Source organism: Camelina sativa, chromosome 10 (assembly GCF_030686135.1).
Source record: "Camelina sativa cultivar CO46 ecotype springtype chromosome 10, ASM3068613v1".
In the NCBI taxonomy this organism is placed as follows: Eukaryota; Viridiplantae; Streptophyta; class Magnoliopsida; order Brassicales; family Brassicaceae; genus Camelina; species Camelina sativa.
Window position 1 is genome coordinate 23,849,678 of NC_141889.1, and position 24,085 is coordinate 23,873,762.

The window sequence follows — 24,085 nt, forward strand, 5'->3', positions numbered from 1 at the left end:
CTTTTCCTTTTAGGATTAACAAAGTTTTTTTAAATATAATAAGGTTACAATTATCTAATACATCGTTTTACCAAACTTGAAAACTATGATTTCTGATCTTTAAAATTGACATGTGTCACAATATGATGAGTTACTAACTTTGATATGTGATTTCTGATTGTTAAAATTGACATGTATCACGATTTGATGCATTACTAACTTGGATATTTAATCGTTAAAACTGACACATGTCACGAGGTGAGTTTTTAAATTTGATCTCTGATCGTTAAAACTAATACGTGTCACGATCCGTTGAGTTACTAACTTTAAGAACCAAGTTTTATATAATAAGATATACTCTCTTCTTTTTTTTTCTCATCTGGTTAATCTATCTTAACATTTTTGGAGTACATTTTTGTGTCATCCTTTTTTATCTTTGTATCCAAACAAGTCTCAACTAAATTCTCTATAATCCTTACAACCAAACACAATCATTTCCTTATTTGATAATATTAATTTCCTAAAAAATTTCCACCTAATTTAAATCAATATGTTAGATTAAAATATAATTCTCCTTGCACTTCTATTTAATCTTATATTTAATTATTTTAATTACTATTTAATACATAAACTTAATAAAATTTTAGATTTTTTTCAGCATATGATGTGATTTGAATTTTTATAAACGGATATATATTTTAAAAATTGTCTTAGGATATTTATAATCAAACAAGTATATCCACATATAGAGCTCGAAATACATTTTTAAAGTACAATAGGGTGCCATCACTTTTTGACTTTTTGCCAACTTTGGGTCAGATTTTTAACTAAAATTATAACCGATTCAATTACCCGATCCTCCTTAAGATTACCGAATATTTTGGGCCGGTTTTTAATCGATAGCATACTTATTTACATCGAATTAATGCCAATTAATGCTCATTATATCTTGGGATAATTGCATTTTGTATACCTTTATTTGGCCTTGAATGCAATAGTAGATCACATATTCGATATTTGAGAAACATAACCACTAAGGGTACTGAAATTACAGCTGACTCCCTTACGACCAAACAAAAAACACAAGCCGAAATGACAGATGTAACCTGGAGGAAGTCTGCAATAGATTTATTTAAGGTAGATTACAAATTGAGTATATGTGAAGACATAACGGTAGGTCTACTCTTTAATTATAGTTTAAATTTTAATTAAAATTTTTATCAAAAATAATTTGATAAACCTATTGACCAAATATTAACCACATAGACTTCGTGCATTGTAATAAAATAAATTTACCTATAAACGATTCAAATTAAGGGAGGAAAGGCTGATTAGGTTAAAATTATATGATTTAGGGTTTTGCTTAAGTAGACTTCTCCGTGGAATTTTCGTGGTCGACTTTGTTATACCATCAATTATTAATATTATATTAATATCGATAATTTAACCAAACCGTTAGCTGAACCTAACCGAATTTGTACCGATTCCTTGTTTTTAACCTAACCGGATCATTTAAAGATATATATACTTCTTTCTGTAGGTCAAACCAAGTTTCTTACGTGATCTCTCTCTCTCTCTCCGAAATTTCTCTCTCCAAAATTTCTCTCTAAAAAATTTCCGAAATTGTGTTCTCGGAAATTCAGATTCTCAGACTTCTCTTTTCGAACCTCAAGAACATCTCAGATAAGTATTTTTTGGTTTATCATTGGCGATTTGTTTTTGTGACACTGTAGATATTTTTGTTCGTAAATATATATGTTCTCATCGTTTTTTGTTCATTTTGCACACAAATATGGGGTTACACAGCTACACTCAGCCATCTTCTAGTTCTTTGCAATTATGGAGTGAAGGTCCACCAGAAATAAACTTTCTTGGCCTAATAGTTGGAATTCCTGACAAATGTTTCTGCGGAAGGAAAACCGTTATGAAATGTTCCACCACAGCCGACAATCCTGGAAGAATTTTCATTGGATGCAATAACCATGAGGTTGTTAGATTGTCTGGTGGTTTATTTGTTATTATTATTTGAGTATATAATATTCTCATGGTTTATTTATTTCTATTGTATAGGATGGAGAGGACCATATTATGAAATGGTGGGATGAGGCTATTATGCAAGAACTTCAGGCAATGAGAGGTGGACATGCTGACCAAAGGGATTCTATAACAGCCATCCTGGAAAATGATGAAATGCTGTGGGTTCAGCAGGAGCTAGACAAGGTGAAAGACCAGATGAAAGAATTACGTCTGTCAGTTCGGCGTGTAAGGGGGGTGGTCGAGAATGTCTTAATCGCCGGTATAATATTCATCGTGGTATTAATCTCATTGGTTTTGGTTTCGTAGATCTTTCAATTAAGTTCTAAAATATGTGAACCTTTCTTCATCGTGTCTGTTTGTTTGAATGACGTATGTATGTCTATAATCTGTGAACTTGCTTCAGTTTTTGTAATAGTTGGATGACTTCGTTGATTTCAATTCAGTTGATAACTATTTACATATTGTCGGAAAATTAAGATTATGAAGTCTACTACTTAATCTGTGTAAAGAAGTCAAGCGTTGAAGTCTGCATATTGGTTTTCTTCGAGGCGACGGTTTGCCTTACTAATTAATTATTTATATGTAACTGTTCATTGCAAACGCTTCGTCTCGTATATATAACCCAAATAGTGGGTCTTGCGATTATTTTAAAACTGCAACCAAAAAAAGTATCCATCCTCTCTCATCTCTTTTCTCTTAAAAAAATTCATCCTCACGACAGAGAATTTGGTGAATGTTCACGGACCGTACCAACAAAGTGATATTGATCTTTCAGTTTCATTGGAACGGTCAATATAAATCATCACAGCCACGAGGAATTGGAGACTGTTCATGGATTGGGTAATAATATAAACTTTCTCTATATCACTTCGTTTTAAATATAATTATAAGTATAGAATTCTAACATTCACGGTTGGGTAATTATTAGAAAATTTATATTGAACTTCATCGAAGTTAACGATGTATTAATTTGGTTGATTAGATAGATTTGCAAATAAACGGGTTCATCACAGTTAAGTGAACATATATCATAGAAACGGGTTCATCGAAGTCTACGATGTATTAATTTGGTTGATTAGATAGATTTACAGGTTAAAGTATGTTTCAGTTTCCCAGGAAAAAGTCTCCTTGAGAAGTCTACTAGATCGTACATGTATTAATTTGGTTGATTAGATAGATTTGCAGGTTAAAGTCAGTTCCCTAGGAAGAAGTCTCCTTGAGAAGTCTACTAGATCATACATGTATTAATTTGGTTGATTAGATAGATTTGCAGGTTAAAGTATGTTTCAGTTTCCCAGGAAGAAGTCTCCTTGAGAAGTCTACTAGATCTTACATGTATTAATTTGATTTTATGAGCTTGTAGACGGTTCAATTTCTCGTGGAGAAGTCTGCCAGAGAAGTCGTAAACATAATCATTACAAGGTATAAATTACATCAAGGATTGTGCGACGCAAACATCCCATGGATAAGGGAGAAGCTGGCTTGTGACTTATTTCACGAGATTGAGTGTCGTGGACCAAATGAGTCAAATTACATCGAGGATTTTGGGCTATATGATCCTCCCCCAATTCGAGACTAACTAAGAACTTGTTTCTTTCTAAATTTGTATGACTTATGTATGACTTATTAGGATGATGTTTTGTTTCTGTTGGGGGATCTTGTTATTTTGTGGGTTGGATATATTATTAATTAACTCGGATGATGAGCGGTATCCATATATATTTTGTGGGATCCTCCTTATTAACCTCTATGTAAACGAAATTACCATTCTTCTATTCGTAACTATCTATTTTCACTAAAACAGTGGTTCATCCTTATGTCCACAATTAAAGCCAAGGTTGCTACAGAGTTTCAACAATGCCAACAAAGCGTCAGTTTAATTGTACATTTGTCTGTTCCTCATTAGTTAGTTATTAAAATATTAATTATTTATAGTCTCTGTTAAACAATAGCGTATCATAATAGACATCTTTATGAAGTTAACTTATAGACTTCGAAGGAATATTGTTGTTCAATCGAATTAGAATTTCATTTTGGTAGTTAAATTTTATGGTTAACTCTGATGATAGGGTGCTATCTATATTGTGGGATCTTTTTATTAATATAATGTAAAACAGTGCTTCATCCTTATGCTGTCGGGCCTAATGTTGAGGCATCTACAGAGTTTCAATAAATGCCAGCAAAGTAATTTTTTACCTGCTATCCCTACGATACTCACTCTACACTGTTGTCGAAACCGAGAAGCAAAGTAAAATAATATAAAATGTGACAGCTTTCTAAACTTTATAGGGAAATGTGTTATTTTCAAATCTTAGTAAAAATTAATAAAATAATACAGAAAGAGAGAGAAAGTGGTTACATATAAAAAAAGAGAGAAAGAGGAGAGAACCGAAAACGTTTCTTTTTTTTTTCCTTTTTTTTGGTCGCCTCTGTTTATTTTTACACTTTTCTGGTCTTCATTAGTTAATATTTAAATATTAATAACTTGTAGTCTCCACTAAGCAATAGCGTACAGCGAAAGCCAAGTAGACAAATTACTGAAGTTAACTTATATACTTCTAATGGATATTGAAAATAATGGACATGTAGAGTTGACCAGTAGAAATAGAAATATATATTCATTATTCATGTAGAAATGTAGAATTTACAACTAGAAAAATAGAAATAGGTAGAAAATAAAAAATTAAATACAAATAGGAGTTTGGGTGATGCAACTAATCGTCAAGACGGACATCAAGTTTTCCCCAATCAATAGGAGGAGGCACCTTACACTGTTTGACATCAGCTTCTGCAACCTCTCTCATCTCCTTTAACTTCTTTTGCTCTGCCTCAAAGTTGACAAGTTGTTAACCCAATATTTGATTCAGTTGAGATAGTTGAGCGTCGATCAGATCCACTTGATGCACAAGGGCGGTGGGATATGTGATGGGATAACCTTTGGCTTTCTTTAAAATGGAGTTGATAGATTCCGCAATGTTGCTAGTCTTGATGTTGTATCTATCTCCTGGACAGTAAACTCGAGACCATAAAGCTGGATCTGCCTCATTCAAATACGCTGCAAGAGCCGGATTTACGTTAGTGAGCGAAGCCATATAGCGGTTTTAATCATCAAGCGTATGCGCATATGCTGCCCCTTTCACCAAGTACATCAGTTGCTTTCCATTGAAATTAGAAATTATGTTTTGTTGAAGATGGTAATAACATATCCCTCGTGTTGCCCATGGGATAACATTGCGACATGCCTTAGCTATTGAACTGTGCCTATCCGAAACTACTACCAAAGGATATTCATCAGAGATACACTCACTTAATTTGGTGAAAAACCAATCCCATGAAGCATCACACTCCGAGTCGACAATTCCAAAAGCCAACGGAAATATCTGGAAGTTACCATCTTGTGCACAAGCGATTAACATTACACCTTCATACTTGCCAGTGAGATGGGTCCCATCAACCACAATAACTCGCCTAACGTAATTGAAACCACAGATTGAAGCATCGAAAGATATGAAAAGATACTTAAACCTATGCTCGTCATCAACAACAAGGTCAACGACACTGCCCGGGTTTGAACTGCTCTATTTTCCGAAGACAGTAAGGCAACTTCGAATATCCCTCTTCCGCGCTTCCTCTCACATATTCTTGCGCATATTGTAAAGCCCTGTACGAAGTGGTGTAATCCAACGTCATGCCGAACATTGTCCTCATTGAATCTTCCATATGTTGTGGAACAACACCATCCACTATTCCTACACGGTCGATGAAAAGCCTCCCAATATATTTTGAGGTGCAACGCTTACGGTTAGCTACGCGTTCCACAATAGAACATATATGCACGTTCAGATATTTGGTGACCCAAAAAGTGTTTGGATCATTCTTCACAGTGGCTACGACCCTCCATGTGCATCCTGGAACAGAGCATATTACCACCAACAAAGACTTTGTGGACTTCTTAATTTTGAAAGAGAATTTTAACATAACCGCGGTTAAACGCACCTCAGATATGACGTCAGCTTTGCATGCAAAGCATTGACCTACTTTCTGTTGGTCTATCCAAGGATTATTTAACTGTCCAAGGATTATTTAACTGTCCATGAATACCACCAAAAAATGGTTTCCCTTCTTCAGCATCTAGTCCAAGGTCATCTCCATCTCTTTCGTCATCTTCATCTTTAAATTTTCCGTACTCACTGTAATCGAAATCCATGTTATCAACATCTTTCGGCTTCTCATCTGTATGATCAGTTTCATGCCATTCTTCTGCACATTCATCTGGACACTCATCGGCACCTAGATCTACATCGTTACCAAATTCAGCTGTTGGCTCTCCATTGTCAATAGAACGAGAGTTGAGCGGCATAACCGGATGTCCATCCATGCACTGCATAGAGACGCAAAGGCGAACAACATTCCTACTACTAAAATCTATCAAGTTCTGAACTGATCTATCATTTGTGACATAGACAGGAGGGGTATCTTGAGGCAATTGCTGAAGCATCATCTCTGTTAAGGGATACGATAGTTGAACCATATATGTTTCTCTGTCAATCAGATAATCTTCTACATCCATTTCAACAAGCTCAGCGTATGTACAACCGTGCCGCAAAAAAACATTCTCCCACCTTTGCGTCCATCCATGTCAAAATGCCAAGACCCATTTCTCGTCAGCCATACTCCAAAAACAACAGGTATTTGCACCATTTACCTGAAAGAATAAGTAGCAAGTTAAAATACCATAAACCCTAAACCCTAACCCCTAAACCCTCAACCCTCTAAGGAAAGCAAAAAGTATAAAAATTTTATCATCGCCAAAATATAAATAGGCAATTACATAACCGATATAACACATACGAACTAAAAAATCAAAAAAAAATCTTTATAAATTTCCAATTAAGACCGTTTCAATTGTACAGACTTTAGAGATAAATCCAACAGTTTGACTTCCTAAATAAGTATAATTTAATAACCTAACTGCCTATGAAAACCAAAAACTTGATTTTTCTATATGTATAATACATAATCATTTCAAAAACATACAGAAGCAAGTACATATCATATGTCAAAGAGTACAACAAGAAAATCTTTAAAATTATTCACCAACTTGTTGCAAATTGGTTTTCAAATTCTGAGGACTTCATGTTGATGTCAACATTGTATACATAAACAAGTCTCTATACAGAGACTACTTGTGAAGTCTATTACTTGTGGTCTTTTTAATAAAGCAGACACCTTTTGAAGTCTACTATTATTGTTGACTTCTTTTGTTGTCTTCCTTTGTTAATTTTTGGGTCAGTTATGCAATTCAAAACATAAAAAAGAGTAGACTTCTTTGAAAGTTTCAAAAAGTTAATTTCGATTGCAGTCTACACTGGTTATTTTTGCAATTGACCAAACCATTGACTTTGTAGTAGACTTCTATCTAACAAGTAGACTTCGTAAATCCATCAACTATAAAAGTTAGACTTCGTTGTGGTTAGTTTTGCAATTGACCAAATTTGACTTTTCACAATTAGACTACTTACGAAGTCTCCAGAAATGGTGACTTCGTTTGCAGTCTACCCTGGTCATTTTTGGAGTTGACCAACATTTTAATTTTTTCACTAGTAGACTTCTTTTGCTGTCAACTTGGTAATTTTTTATAAATAATATTATGGTCAATACTTTTATATGATGGTTCAACTAACAAATGAAGTCTAATTTCAACAAAAACACAAGGAAAATCACGAAATCTACCGGAAAATAACCTGACGGTGGTTGTTCGCAATGTCAAACACCAAGGACGTCGTCTTAAGTCACCACGGAAGAAACCCAGCGCCAACTTAATCACTATCCAAGAATCATGATATATAACAAGATAAATGTTTTCTAGGATTAAAATGTAGAGGAGATGGAAGAAAATGAAGTTCTCTTAGCATTGACTGTTATTTAAGCTTACAAATTCAGGTTGTTGAAGCATTAAGAGCTTCAAATTTGGTTGTTCATGGTTGTTGGAAAATTGATGGAGGTGGTACAACCGTAAATAAAAGAAGAAGATGAGGATATGGGTGTAATAAACATTTTCGCAAGAAATTCAAATAAATCATAAATAATGGCATTTTTGTGAATACAATGAATGGACAAGGATTTAATAGAGAGAAAGTGGCAAATGTTGGAGAGAGAAAAAAGGGGTCTAACATTGCAATTGACTCAAGTTTGTAGTCTATTTTTGCAAGTGTCCCTTGTATCTTAGAAAAGATCTAATTTCCATGCCGAATTATTAGGGCTGAGTTTGACAAAAAGAATAGATAATACAAATTATTTAATCACATCCCTATAATGTAGCAACTAATTCAAGATGAATACATCTTAGGAAATATATAATTTGCGTTTAATAAACGATTACATATTTGGTAAGTTCTTGTTAGTTTTATGTACAATATTAATCCAATAATATCAATTGAGAATCAAAATAAGAATATGTCATATCATTCATTCCTAAATCATAACTAACCAAATCATGAAATGTATATTTACAACTTGCGAATCAAGAGTTTATACAAAACCTATCTACAACTGAAACGACCTGACCCGTTTTTTTTAATGATAAATAATACTAATAATAACTACAACTAGTGGTCCCATACCCACTAGCCACCTAACCACAATCATAACCAACAGCGGAAAAACCAATACCAATAAAAATCCAATAAATAGTAATCAATAATCAAATATAACAATAATCCAATAACGAATCATCAGAAAACATGAAACCAGCGACCTAACAATGTTTCTAATGACCCAACTCTAGCAACCTAGCAATGTTTCTAATGACCCAAATCTAGCAACCTAGCAATGCCACACAACATCCAATCGAGTCCCTAGAACATCCTCCTCTTCATTGCCTTGATTCCACGACCACACTTTGCCTTTACCTGCATCACAAACAATTGCAATCAGTAAGGCAATCCTCCCATCTACTGGGCTATACACACAAGCAATAGAGATACTCTAACCATCAAACAACAATCAAAACAGACTCTGCATCGACCGACACAAGGTTTGCATCGACCGATACCAACAGGGAACATCATCGACCGACACATGGTATGCATCGGTCGGCACAAGGTTCACGCGGAAACCCTAATCGCGTCGACCGACGTCTCCACTTGGCATTGACCGATGCTCATAGGTCAATCCGCGTCGTCCTCGCACTAGCATCGACCAACACACATAGTGCATCGACCGATGCACATGCCAAGCATCGTTTTCCCCGAAGCTTCTCGTCGTGTAACGCCCGCGAACCAAAACTTAGCGTTTGGGGTGGGTGTCGATCGACACTCATGGTGGTGTCGGTCGACACCACTTATTTCTTGTTCGACCAGATTGATTTAATTATCGATTTGGACCGGATAGGTTTAGGAAAAACCATTGGACCGAGATATATAAGTGAATTGTCGACCAGAAGGGTTTTGAGATTATTTTTGTCTGCCGCTTTCTGGTTTTTGAGAGAAAAGGGAGAAAAGAGAGTTCTTGAGCTTTTGAGAGAGATTGATGAGATTCCTTGATGTTTCTTGAGAGATCCAAGGCTAGGAAGGATCTAGAGGCTTGTTAGGAGGGTGGGATTCGTTGCTGTGGTTCAGAATCTTCCTGTAAAGAGGTGAGTGCATGACCATGGCTTATCAAAGCTAAGATCTCTGTTTCTGTGATATTGTGTGTTGTTTGGTTGTTTGTTTTTGGTTGTTTGTGAGTTTTTCGTAGCTCCTGAGGCTTGGATTCGTTCCTGGGATTGTGTGGGACGAAGAGGAGATGTTTGGAGGCGAGATTCGGAAGTTCCATTCGAAGGAAATCACTGCTCGACAGTGGTGTCGGTCGACACTAACGCGAGGATGGCTCGGGAACTTAGCGAGTGTCGGTCGACACCATATGGAGGTGTCGGTCAACACCTTTAGGGTTTCGGGGGTTTCGAGCAGGTGTCGGTTGACACCCAAGTGGTGTTGGTCGACACCAGATGTCCAGTGTCGGTCGACACCTTCTGGTATCGGTCGACACCATTCTGACAGTAACCGGATCGTGTCGGTTCACTTGTTCATGTTCCTGGTTTGTTTTATTGTTTTTGTTTGTGGCATGAGAGATCTTATTGCTTGTGTGTATAGCCCAGTAGATGGGAGGATTGCCTCACTGAGTATTTATCAAATACTCATGCATCTCAATTTGTGTTTGTGGTGCAGGTAAAGGCAAAGTGTGATCGTGGAATCAAGGCAATGAAGAGGAAGATGTTCTAGGGACTCGATTGTACGTTGTCTGGCATTGCTAGGTTGCTAGAGTTGGGTCTTTAGAACTTATTAGGTTGCCGGTTCCTTGGTTTCCTGTTGTTTGACATTGAAATGGTTAGGATTGGTTGTTGGTTATTCTATTATGGATTAATATGGATTATTGGTTCAGTTGGTTATTTAATTGGTATTGTTATTCCGGTATTGTTTGTGATTGTGGTTAGGTGGCTAGTGGATATGGGACCACTAGTGATAGTTATTTATATTATTAGTATTTATTAAAAAAAAAAAAGGGTCATGTCGTTTCAATTTGGTATCAGAGCCATTACGGTTCTAGGTTTGGGTTCACTAGGTTTCTGTTGGGTTGTCTGGGATTGCATGTCTTGATTGATTATGTGAGTTAGTCAATTGTGTGTGGCATGGAGTCCTAGAACATCTTCTTCGAGCCTACAGTGTGATTCCACGATGAGTTTTTGTTTGTGTGTGATGTTAGGGCCCTAGGTGCGGGTTTCCCAGTGGGTGGAGTCCCGGGTGTCAATCTTGCGGATTTGCTGGCACAGTTGTTAGAGCGGTTGCCACCTGTGGTACCGGCTCATGCTCAGGTAGTGCCACCAGTGGTGGGGGAGGAGCGGCAGCCAGTGGCTGCGGATGTGGGAGTCCATTCTTGTTATATCAGCATGCTGACAGAGATGGGTCATATTGGTACCGAGCGGTTTTTGGGAGGTACAGATCCTACCGCTGCGAATGCGTGGAGGAGGATTGTTGAACGTAACTTCCATACTCTAAGGTGTCCTGAGGGGTTTTGGGTGGACATTGGGGGTCCACTATTTGTCTGGTGATGCTCAGTTGTGGTGGGGTTCTGTGGCAGCCAGGAGAGTGCAGAGGGAGATGTCTTGGGCTGACTTCATCTTGGAGTTCAACTGCAAGTATTTCCCTAAGGACTCGGTCAGTGCGGGAGCTTGACTTGGAGTTCAGTCGACTTCTGAGGTACGGGGGTCGAGATTTGGAGTCTAAGGAGGCTCAGATCAGGAGGTTCTTGAGGGCCCTACGTGATGAATTGAGGGTTCACTGTAGGGGGCGGAGTTATGCTTCGCGTGCAGAGCTGGTTGAGACTGCAACAGGGATTGAGGAGGATATTCGGGCATAGTCAGTGGCGGCTAGCCCAGCAGTCCAGCCTAGTAGAGCTCAGCATCAGGGAGGTTCTAGCAAGGGCGGTAAGCCTGCGCAGGGAACCGAGAGGAAGTGGGAGGCTAGGCAGACGTCGAGTGGTGCGAGTTGGTTCAGGTGTGGGAGCAAGGATCACAAGATTGCTAGCTGTCCCAAGAGGAGTGCCCCGTCGACAGCAGATCGTGTGTGCTACTATTGCAGGGAGCCAGGGCACATCAAGACCTATTGTCCCAAGTTGCAGCCGGTAGCAGTGGCGGCGTTGCAGCAGGTGCAGCCGGGAGGGTAGCAGGTGGCACGGATTGAGAAGGCGGCACGGGTTTACACGACTGTAGAGACTGGTGGAACCAGTGCTGGGGCGATCACATGTATAATCTCTGATACTTTGTCTTTGTGAATTCTTAGTAAGTTCGGATTTTATGTTGTCCTGTGATACAATGTTAGGTTCTCAACACATGAGGTTTGTGTAGGGACCTTGTTGGTGGGCGGGTTTAAGTCCCACGTTATGTTTGATTCTAGAGCTATTCATACCTTCATTACCCCAAAGTGCGCAAATAGTGCGGGTATCATGGGGGATCTCGGAGAGCGTACAGGAGTTGTCAGGGTTGCTGGAGGCAAGTTTCTGAGGGTCATTGGTCGAGCGAGGGGTATCGATATTCAGATCGTGGGAGAGTCTTGGCCTGCGGATTTGGTTATCAACCCAGTGGAGTTGTATGACGCTATCTTGGGGATGGACTGGTTGCATCGGCATATGGTTCATCTGGATTGTCATAGTGGTAGAGTGGAGTTTGAGCGTTCAGGAGGGAAGTTGATTTATCAGGGAATTAGACCGACTTCAGGGAGTCTCGTGATCTCGACCATTCAGGCTGGGAAGATGATCAAGAAGGACCGTGAGGCTTATTTGTTTACTATATCTATGCCAGAGTCAGTGGGGAAATCTACGGTTAGTGGTATTCAGGTTGTAGAGAAGTTTGAGGACGTGTTGCAGTCGTTGCAAGGATTACCACCTTCTCGGTCTGATCCTTTTACGATTGAACTGGAACCAGGAACGACACCGTTATCCAAGGCTCCTTACAGGATGGCTCCAGCAGAGATGCCGAAGCTGAAGAAGCAGCTAGAGGATTTGCTGAGCAAGGGATTCATCCGTCCTAGTGTATCACCGTGGGGAGCGCCGGTGTTATTCGTTAAGAAGAAGGATGGGAGTTTTCGCTTGTGCATTGATTACAGAGGTCTCAACCGGGTCACTGTGAAGAACAAGTACCCTCTTCCGAGGATCGATGAGTTGTTGGATCAGTTGAGAGGTGCTACTTGGTTCTCCAAGATAGATCTGGCGTCGGGTTATCATCAGATCCCGATCTATGAGGCAGATGTGAGGAAGACTGCTTTCAGGACGAGGTATGGGCATTATGAGTTTGTAGTGATGTCGTTTGGGTTGACTAACGCACCAGATGCGTTTATGAGATTGATGAACAGCGTGTTTCAGGAGTTTCTGGACGTGTCTGTCATCATTTTCATCGACGACATCCTGGTTTATTCTAAGAGTCCTGAAGAGCATGCAGTGCATTTGAGAGCAGTTCTGGAGAAGCTGCGGGAGCAGAAGTTGTTTGCTAAGTTGAGCAAGTGTAGTTTCTGGCAGCGTGAGATGGGTTTTCTGGGTCACATTTTTCTGCAGATGGAGTTTTTGTAGATCCGGAGAAGATTTAGGCTATCAGGGATTGGCCTAGACCGTAGAATGCCACGGAGATCAGGAGTTTTCTCGGGTTGGCCAGGTATTACAGGAGATTTGTGCAGGGGTTTGCGAGCAGTAGACGTCCTATGACTAAGTTGACGGGGAAGGATGTTTCTTTTGTCTAGTCACAGGAGTGTGAGGAAGGCTTTGCAATCCTGAAGGAGATGTTGACTACTGCTCTGGTGTTGGCCTTGCCTGAGCAGGGAGAATCCTATGTGGTTTATACAAATGCATCTAGAGTGGGTTTAGGATGTGTGTTGATGCAGCATGGGAAGGTGATTGCCTATGCTTCGCGGCAGTTGCGGAACCATGAGGACAGTTATCCTACTCATGACTTGGAGATGGGTGTTGTAGTTTTTGCCTTGAAGATTTGGAGATCTTATCTTTATGGTACAAAGGTACAAGTGTTTACAGATCATAAGAGCCTGAAGTATATATTCACTCAGCCCGAGCTGAATTTGAGGCAGACGCGGTGGATGGAGCTGGTGGCGGATTATGATTTGGAGATAGCCTACCACCCTGGTAAGGCTAACATGGTTGCAGATGTTTTGAGTCGGAAGCGGGCGGCTTCGGCTCAGGAGCAGGATATGGATTCTCTGGTAGGAGAGATCAGTGCGTTGAGCTTGTGTGCGGTTTCTCAGGAGCCGTTGGGTTTGGTTGCAGCTGATAGAGCAGATCTGTTGAGCAGAGTGTGGTTGGCTCAGGAGTCGGATTTGGGGCTGGTAAATACCTCAAAGGATGTTGAATCAGAGTATAGTTTTGCCTATGGTACTATTCTGGTGCATAGGCGGATCTGTGTGCCCAAGGATGAGGAGTTGAGGCAGGAGATTCTAAGAGAGGCTCATGCGAGCATGTTCTCTATTCATCCAGGAGCGACTAAGATGTACCGTGATCTCAAGAGGTACTATCACTGGGTCGGGATGAAGAAGGACGTGGCTAGTTGGGTTGCGAGGTGTGATGTGTGTCAGCTAGTGAAGGCTGAGCATCAGGTACCAGGTGGATTACTGAAGAGTCTTCCCATTCCAGAGTGGAAGTGGGATATGATTACTATGAACTTTGTGGTGGGTTTTCCAGTGTCCAGGACGTTTGATGCTATTTGGGTCATTGTGGACCGGTTGAATAAGTCGGCACATTTTCTGGCCATTAAGAAGACTGACGGAGCAGCAGTCTTGGCTAAGAAGTATGTGAAGGAGATAGTCAGGTTACATGGGGTGCCAGCGAGTATTGTGTCTGATAGGGATTCCAAGTTCACTTCGGTGTTTTAGAGGGCATTTCAGGCAGAGATGGGCACTACGGTGCATATGAGTATTGCTTATCATCCCCAGACAGATGGACAGTCAGAGAGGACGATCCATATGTTGGAGGATTTGTTGAGGATGTGTGTGTTGGATGGGGGTGGCCATTGGGCAGATCACTTGAGCTTGGTAGAGTTTGCTTATAACAACAGTTACCAGGCGAGTATTAGCATGGCTCCTTATGAGGCTTTGTATAGGAGGTCGTGTCGTACACCGTTATGCTGGACTCAGGTGGGGGAGAGGAGCATATACAGGGCAGATTTTGTTCAGGAAACCTCGGAGAAGATTCGGGTTCTCAAGCTGAACATGAAGGAAGCTCAGGATCGGCAGAGGAGTTATGCCGATAGGAGGAGGAGAGAACTTGAGTTTCAAGTTGGAGATAGAGTGTACATCAAGATGGCCATGTTGCAGGGTCCGAACAGGTCATTGACTGAGACTAAGTTGAGTCTGAGGTATATGGGTCCGTTCAGAGTGATTGAGCGAGTTGGACCAGTGGCATATAGGCTGGAGTTACTTGAGGTTATGCGTGCATTCCATAAGGTTTTCCATGTGTCTATGTTGCGGAAGTGTCTTCATGAGGATGACCAGTTGTTGGCTAAGATACCTAAGGATCTTCAGCCCAACATGACTTTGGAGGCGAGACCAGTGAGGGTTCTCGAGAGGAGGATCAAGGAACTTCGGAAGAAGAAGATTCATTTGATAAGAGTCTTGTGGGACTGTGATGGTGTGGAGGAGCAGACTTGGGAGCCTGATGCGAGGATGAAGTCAAGGTTTAAGAAGTGGTATGAGAAGCAAGCCACGACTTGAGCTTGCCTAGCATGGCCCCATTTGTAGTCCGTGGCTGGAGCGGGAATGGAGTATTCCAGCCCATCTCTCTTGTTACTCGGTCGTTTGGGGTGGTTGGTTGTGCGACTCAGTAACAAGATGAGGTGGTGTTTGGGGTACAAAATTTCTGCAAGGCAGTGTTTTGGAGGAAAGTTTCCTGAATTAGAAGTTTCTATAAGTGAAAAGTTTCCAGATGTGGTAAGTGCTAAAAAATAGAAAGTTTTATGTGAGTTAGAATTTGTCCTTTTTTGGTGGCGGAGAGCCTAGGAGAGGGCTTGTGTGGCCTTTGTGGCAGGCTGTTTAGCCGTTGTGTGGCCTTCGTGGCGGGCTGTTTAGCCGTTGTGTGGCCTTCGTGACGGGCTGTTTAGCCATTGTGTGGCCTTCGTGGCGGGCTGTTTAGCCATTGTGTGTCCTTTGTGGCGGGCTGTTTAGCCATTGTATGGCCTTCGTGGCGCGTTGTTTAGCCATTGTGTGACCTTCGTGGTAGGCTGTTTAGCCAGAGTGCCTGTTGAGGCGGTCATTCGGGACAGATGGTCTTCGTGACGGTCCTTCGTGACGAGTGGCTTTGGTGGCGGTCCTGTTGAGGACATTTGTTTGGCCTTTGTGGCGGTCCTGTTTAGGACATTTGTTTAGCCTTGGTGGCGGCCTGTTAGGACATTTGTTTGGCCTTTGTGGCGGTCCTGTTTAGGACATTTATTTGGCCTTTGTGGCGATCCTGTTTAGGACATTTGTTTGGCCTTCGTGGCGGCCCGTGGGGCAGTGATATGATCCTTGTGTGGTCATGGGGTATTCCACTGAGGGGATATGTGGTTGGTAGGAGATTGTGTTGTCTTACGCGAGCCACGGGAAGGGAACCTGGTTAGGAATAGGACTCAGACGTGTTCAGAATTGTTTGCTCGCGACTCTTGGGGGACTTCGGTTCTCCTAGTACCGCCATATTTCAAAACTTTATGGCTTGGGATTGTGGTTGGTATATCGACTTCGGATGACGATCCGAAGGCGCGCTGTAGGGTGACGACCCGAGAGACAAATATTGGATTTTTCGTTATACATTATGGCATGCGGGTTTAGGCCCGATGAGGAGCCAACATTATGGCATGCAGACTTAGGTCTGATGAAGAGACAATAAAAACTCATGGTTTAGGCCTATGAGACAAAGAAAGTCCAAAAGTCGAGAGCAAATAACGCCTGGAGCATGAGTCTATCACCTAGAGGTGACCTTTCGTATATCGGTCGAAGGAGTGCAGGCCGTGGAGTCGGTAGCACATGAGTCCTTGGCTGAGTGTTGTTCGAGATTCGAGGACGAATCTATTTGGGTGGGGGAGAATTATAACGCCCGCGAACCAAAACTTAGCGTTTGGGGGTGGGTGTCGATCGACACTCATGGTGGTGTCGGTCGACACCACTTATTTCTGGTTCGACCAGATTGATTTAATTATCGATTTGGACCAGTTTGGTGTAGGAAAAACCATTGGACCGAGATATATAAGTGAATTGTCGACCAGAAGGGTTTTGGGATTATTTTTGTCTGCCGCTTTGAGGTTTTTGAGAGAAAAGGGAGAAAAGAGAGTTCTTGAGCTTTTAAGAGAGATTGGTGAGATTCTTTGCTGTTTCTTGAGAGATCCAAGGCTAGGAAGGAGCTAGAGGCTTGTTAGGAGGGTGGGATTCGTTGTTGTGGTTCAGAATCTTCCTGCAAAGAGGTGAGTGCATGACCATGGCTTATCTAAGCTAAGATCTCTGTTTATGTGATATTGTGTGTTTTTTGGTTGTTTGTTTTTGGTTGTTTGTGAGTTTTTCGTAGCTCTTGAGGCTTGGATACATTCCTGGGATTGTGTGGGACGAAGAGGAGAAGTTTGGAGGCGAGATTCGGAGGTTTTGTTCGAAGGAAATCACTGCTCGACTGTGGTGTCGGTCGACACCAATGTGGTGTCAGTCGACACTAACGCGAGGACGGCTCGGGAACTTAGCGAGTGTCGGTCGACACCGTTAGGGTTTCGGGGGTGTCGAGCAGGTGTCGGTCGACACCCAAGTGGTGTTGGTCGACACCAGATGTCCAGTGTCGGTCGACACCTTCTGGTATCGGTTGACACCATTCTGACAGTAACCGGATCGTGTCGGGTCACTTGTTCATGTTCCTGGTTTGTTTTATTGTTGTTGTTTGTGGCATGAGAGATCTTATTGCTTGTGTGTATAGCCCAGTAGATGGGAGGATTGCCTCACTGAGTATTTATCAAATACTCATGCATCTCAATTTGTGTTTGTGGTGCAGGTAAAGGCAAAGTGTGATCGTGGAATCAAGGCAATGAAGAGGAAGATGTTCTAGGGACTCGATTGTATGTTGTCGTGCATTGCTAGGTTGCTATAGTTGGGTCTTCAGAACTTATTAGGTTGTCGGTTCCTTGGTTTCCTGTTGTTTGACATTGAAATGGTTAGGATTGGTTGTTGTTTATTCTATTATGGATTAATATTGGATTATTGGTTTAGTTGGTTATTTAATTGGTATTATTATTCCGTTGTTGTTTGTGATTGTGGTTAGGTGACTAGTGGGTATGGGACCACTAGTCATAGTTATTTATATCATTATTATTTATTATTAAAAAAAAAACGGGTCAGGTCGTTTCATGCCGGAACTTCGTTCCTGCAACCACAAGACTCGATCCCAAGCCACAAGAAAGCTTCTTAACGCCTCAAATAACATTCTAACAAACCTAACAACACATAACAAACAGATTAGAGGAATTTTCAGCTTAGATAAGCCATGGTCATGCACTTACCTTTGCTACAGAAGAAATCTGACCCAAACACAGGAAAAAAACGCTCCTAGGAAGCTCCTATAACGATCCCAGCTATAGATCTCTACAGAAACAGCCTCCAACTCCAAGAAATCACCAAGAACACTCAAGAACACCAAGAACTCTTCTCTCTCTCTTTCGTTTCTCTCAAAAGCGGCCAAAGTCGACTAATGAGACAAAAGAAACGATTTAAGGGTTTTCTTTTCCCTTTGCCCAAAACGCAGCGTTTAACTTAAGTTAAAACGCAAAAGCTGAACCTGCATCGACCGATGCTCCTCCAACATTGACCGATGCACATCTCCAAACCAGGATTTTGGTTAGCGGATGTTACAACAACCGTTAATAGCATATATATAGATGCAATTCACTATCGACTACAAGCACCACTAAACTATTATAGTATCATATCAACAAAATAATAGACCCGTGGTGTACCACGAGGTAAAACCTAGTATATATGAAGAAAATAGCAATAACAGTAATACAACCTACCGATTGAAACTAGCAAAACAAGGAGATTTTGTCCTTGTAGCCTAAACTAAGTCATTTGTGTGAACATGACCTATACAAAAGAATAAGCTCCCAGAGCGTCTAACCATACACCCTCTAGATGCCATTCAAAAAGAGGATATAACTCTCTCTGGGCATATTATCCGGACCCGAATCCTGAACCCAAAGTAGATGATTCGGTTCGGGTTCAGTACCTATGAGAATCGGATACCCGATTGGGTACGGGTAATATCTGAAGCCGAATGTCCACCCGAACTAAATGTAAATATATGCATCTAAAGAGATTTGAACCCAAAACCTTGAGCATTTAAGGATACAACTTTAATCATTTTGTCATCTTAGTTTCTCTGTCTTAACATAAAACGTTAAATATTTATATATATATAAAAAAAATTATAAAAAAAATATAATTTATAAAAAAAAATAAAAAACAGTTTTTTTTTAATTCGGATATACCCGAATTATCCAAACCTGAACGGATAATACTTATACCCGACCCGATAATATAAAAAACTCAAATGAATTTTATATGTCTAAATCCGAAAACTCGAAAACCTGAATCCGAATACCCAGAGTTATCTCTCACTCTCAAAAAGACCCGTAAGCCAAAAAGAATAATCAGACGCCACATAAAAGTTAATGTGGGTATTGCTAGTAACACTTCGAACAATGAGATGAACTCATCTGTTTTTGCACATTTCTCCAAGACAATCTTCCACTCCAAAAGAACCATCTAGAACCTTGCCCAATTCTTTAATTTCCCTTTTAAACGATGGCCAAGTCTGCGGTATTTGCAGAATCGCAGTAACATTTTATATATTCTCTTTTATCTAATGGAAAAATTAGCCGACAGGAAAAACAAATTATGTATATAATATAGAAAATTCGAATTATTGATACCACTACTTCCATGGATACGATTTTTCTAAATAACAATTAGTGTATTTCTGCTATCGAACCTAAATTATCATAAAATCAACCAATAATTAGATCAAAGAAAGAGGACACCGACTCATCATCCCCGTAAAGAGACAAACGAATGCAAACAAAGATAGCACACAAATTTGGACATCTATTTGTACAAAAGTCCCTTGCATTTGAGAACATCTTCATTTAAATCTTGAAACAAAAATTTCTAATTAAAGTAAAAGTTTTTATTAAGTAACGTTAATTAAGTGAGTCTAAAAGAAATCAATAATACATTAATACCATTTACGCTTAATATTTTAATCTTTTCAAAAATTTTAGAATGTCTGTAGTTTTTGTGTTTTGGGGACATATGGTTTTTAAAAATAATACATCTATTTATATTTTTTCTTTGGAATTTTTTTTTTCCTTCTTTTTTTGGAAAATTTATTCAATTGTGTATATTATATATATATATTAGAAGGTTGCAAAATGATGACGTTAGTTCAGAAAGAAGATAAAAAGTGGCATTATCCTAACATGTTATAGAACATGGGTTTGATCAGAACCTAACGTACCAATCTTCAGGAAGGTTCGTGTTTGGTTTCGTATACAGAGAATTTTAAGTGTAAAGATACATTCCCCTCATGCTACAATGAAAAACTAAATTGGCCTCACCATCTTTATTGCTACACCCAATAGTTTAATTAGTTAGTAATATAACCTAATTAATGTTATTTTTTTTTCACATGCAGGGGTGTTATGAGGGAAAGACATGCACATCAACTTTTAAAAAATAATTTTCTCAACTACCGTAGTCTTGGTGAACCTAATTAATCAGCCATTAAGAGAAGACACATGTTAAACAATTAGAAAGAAACAAAAAAACTCACATAAAAGAACAATTATTCTTTTTCGAATCATGTCGGATATATCTTTAAATGTTAGAACATAAGCTGTCCTTCCAGCAATAAAATAATAAAAACATACGAGCAGCCTTATTATTCCCACCACATGCACATATATACATAAGAGTTCGTATTCCTAGCAAATGCATAACTACAGCTCTAAGACACAAACCTCTTTCTATTTCTCTCTCTCTCTCCCATCAAGATTAGGGTTCTTGAGTTCTTGATGGAGAAGGAAGAATGCAGCAGTAGTGAATCCGGTTGGACGACTTATATTTCGTCACCAATTGAAGTAGATGAAGAGGAGGTCGTGGACCAGGACTATCAAGAAGTGTATAACATCTATAACTACTTCAGCAAAGGCGAAACTGAAGAAGAGAGGAACAAAGATAGCGATGATTCAATGGCCTCGGACGCTTCGTCTGGACCAAATTATCATCAGCGTTATCACCAAAAGAACAAGGCGTTGAATTTGAAGAACGGGAAAAATGAAGGTAATAATACTAAGAGTAAAAATGATGATAAAAAAACTAGTAACTCATACAGGAAAAAAGAGAAGAAAAAGAGAGAAAATAAGAGTACCTATAGAATGAAGTGATTGAACATTGTATATTTATGTTATAATATGTAATTAGTGTTTGTATATTGGGATATATTATGATTTCCTATTTTATTTGAGGTTTTTTTATGCCTTAGGAAGGTGATTCATTTATTTATTTTTATTTAAAAAGTATGTGGAATGTGTGTTGATTTATTGATGTCTAATTTTCTATATTGTTATTCATGATATATATTGATTACTTATTCTTTAATTTGTGAATCAATGTTTCCCAAAGAGAGAATTAACTCTCGGGTTTGTTGATCAACATCACTCTGTATTTTTCTAATTAAATATCTAAAAGATTTTAGCCCATTGTAGATTCAGAAATGTTATTGATTTTTTTAATTTGTAAAATATTTTCTTTCGACTTTGGTTACCTTACCAATACGATTTGCATTAGATTTAATTTCCGTGCATGTTCATACGAAAAATAATTAATATTCAATAAAACGAAAAATTCTCAACAAATACTGTTAAACAGACAATGAGAGACACTCAAAGATAGTAATTGATAATTATGATGATACTGATTGATGATGATGATATTGATTGATAACGACGTGTAAAAATGTAGTCATGAATTATATGTACAAAATGATAAGAGAAGAGAAGGCATGTGTAGTGAGGTGTGTTTCCAGAGACAAGTTTCAATTATTGTCATATTGGGGCTTTGTGTGTTTTGCCCAAAACTCTCTGAAAACCTTGTGATGATATGAATAGTTTTTGGGTGTAAAGAGAAAATGGATCCACCGCACACACATGCAACCAACATGGGAACTCTTCCTCACAAATTCAATATTTAATAATTATCATATAAAATATTTCACAAATTGAAGCAAAAAATAATATGCTTCTTTTTTGTCTAGATGCCAGAAATTATATGCTTCAGCTTCACCAATCATTATTTGGTAATCCGAATAATCCAAGTACTTCCGGATTAATTAGTTATCGTGCTTGTTGTGTGAGGAATTTTAAATAATACGTTTTAAGTTCGCATGCATTTTTAAAGAAATTTTCATCAATCACACCAAAAAAAAAAAAAAATTTCTTGAATTAACAAAGTCAATATAACTTCTCAAGTAATAGTCACCCTCAAAGAAAAAAACAAAAATATCCTCTAACTAAATAATTATAGTTTGATGTTATTACCCAAATGATACAGTGTTTAGTTAATTACAAAAGAAAAACATAATTGAAATAATTTTAAAGATTTAGTTCAGTGTATGAAACGAAGAAAAAAAAATTCAAAGCGTGAAATTCATCATCTTCCTTCACCAAAAAAACTGGAATAATAAATTCCGGTGAAACGAAACTGTGTTTAGAACTCTGGCAACTATATTTTTCGATTAGAACTCCGATGAGAAGCAGAAGAAGAGAAAATTTCAGATTGGATGAGTAAAACTCAAAAAAAATTCCAAACACTTTAAAAACTCAAAAATTTTAGTTTTTGAATTTAAAAATGTTAATACAAGCTAGATTTACAAGATTTAGGTGTAAAAAATATTAAAATGTAAAGGAAAATAAGGTTTATGAGAAACTGTGAACAATGGCTGCAATATTAGGGTTGTAGAGGATACACATGTTGAAGATGACTGCAAAAATACAGTTATACCCTCTATTAAAAATGGACTTATGGACGTACACATTGAATAAAAGAACGTTATGTACGTACACCGTATCATAAAGCAAATCATAAGCCTTATTTTTCCTTAGTGTACGTATGTACTCAGAACATTACATACATTACTGAGCACTTATGGACGTACACATTGAGCATACATGATTATGTTAATCTGAAACTATTTTTAAGAAGATGACTCAAAATAAAAAAGAATATCAAATTAAAGTGAAAATATAGTATAATAAAAAAATTATAATACACAGTAAAAATTATAATCATAAAAGTTAAAAAGAGATAAGGTATATATATATATATATATATATCTTTTAATTTTATGTTACCATACAAAATAATACTAAGAAAATAAATAAAGAAATAATTATAGTATTTTTGTTGATAAAATAAATGTGAATAAAATTAGAGTGAGATGATTACTTAATCAAATTTTATCGCATAAACTTTTGTAAAAAATATATACACATATAGTTATACTTATATCTCCTAATGATCAATATTAATTATGTGTTATATCTTATTTATGTAAATAACAATAACAAGTACTCTAAGTTGGTTTATTTACAAACTGTAAAATTGCAATTTTGTATGTATGGCAATTGAGAAATTTGGTACAAGAATCTATTTGTTTCATTGTTATTGTGTACATAGATTATAATATATTCGATGCAATGTACATTGATTTGTTTTATTGTTGTTGTGTACATAGATTATAATATATTTGATGCAATGTACATTGAGGAAGGAGCAACATCTCACCATTAGCAGAGCTTCCCCCTCCTCCTCCACGCCACATCATCACCACTCTCCTTCTGAATTTGCTGGACGTTTCAACATAAACCATGTGATGTGATGGAGAATGAAGGGGAGAGCTCAAGAACTCAAAAAAAATATGAATGGAGCCTTAAAGATCATATATGTTTTTTGAATGTTTATTTCTAATTCTGAATGTTCAGAATGTTTGTACTATTTCTAAATAATTATAATTCTGAAGGTTATATATAATCAACAGTATAATTACGTTTCCAATAACATTGTATATGTACGTACACAACATTAATGACTTGTGTACGTACACAGTTGCAACAAACCGTACATCAAAACACAGTACTAGCAAAACACATCATACATTGGTCTATTGACACATTATACTATGTGACTAATTTTATTTATTTTATATTTTATTTTTTTTACTGTAGCAAACAGATTTTATTCCATTTAGTCACAAAAATGAGAATAATTCTAACTAACTTAACTAAATACTTCATTTAGTTTGTTTGCTTCAAGCGTTTAATTGTTCAAAATTATGCAGGTGGCTAACACATGAAAAACACTTTTCACTTTGACCTAAAGTGAATAAAAAACTAACTCCATGGCTACTGCATATAATTTACCCTATATTTTATTTGCCTCAGTATTAGTATATATTACGTACACTTTACAGAAGATATTAC

The 24,085-nt window shown here is 38.3% G+C and overlaps 2 pseudogenes; one reads left to right on the forward strand and one right to left on the reverse strand.

The window, feature by feature from the left end:
- Positions 1 to 4,730: 4,730 nt before the first annotated feature.
- LOC147937257 (uncharacterized) lies at positions 4,731 to 6,586 on the reverse strand (annotated as a pseudogene).
- Positions 6,587 to 20,517: 13,931 nt separating this feature from the next.
- On the forward strand, positions 20,518 to 21,206 carry LOC104719540 (protein SOB FIVE-LIKE 4 pseudogene; annotated as a pseudogene).
- Positions 21,207 to 24,085: the final 2,879 nt, after the last annotated feature.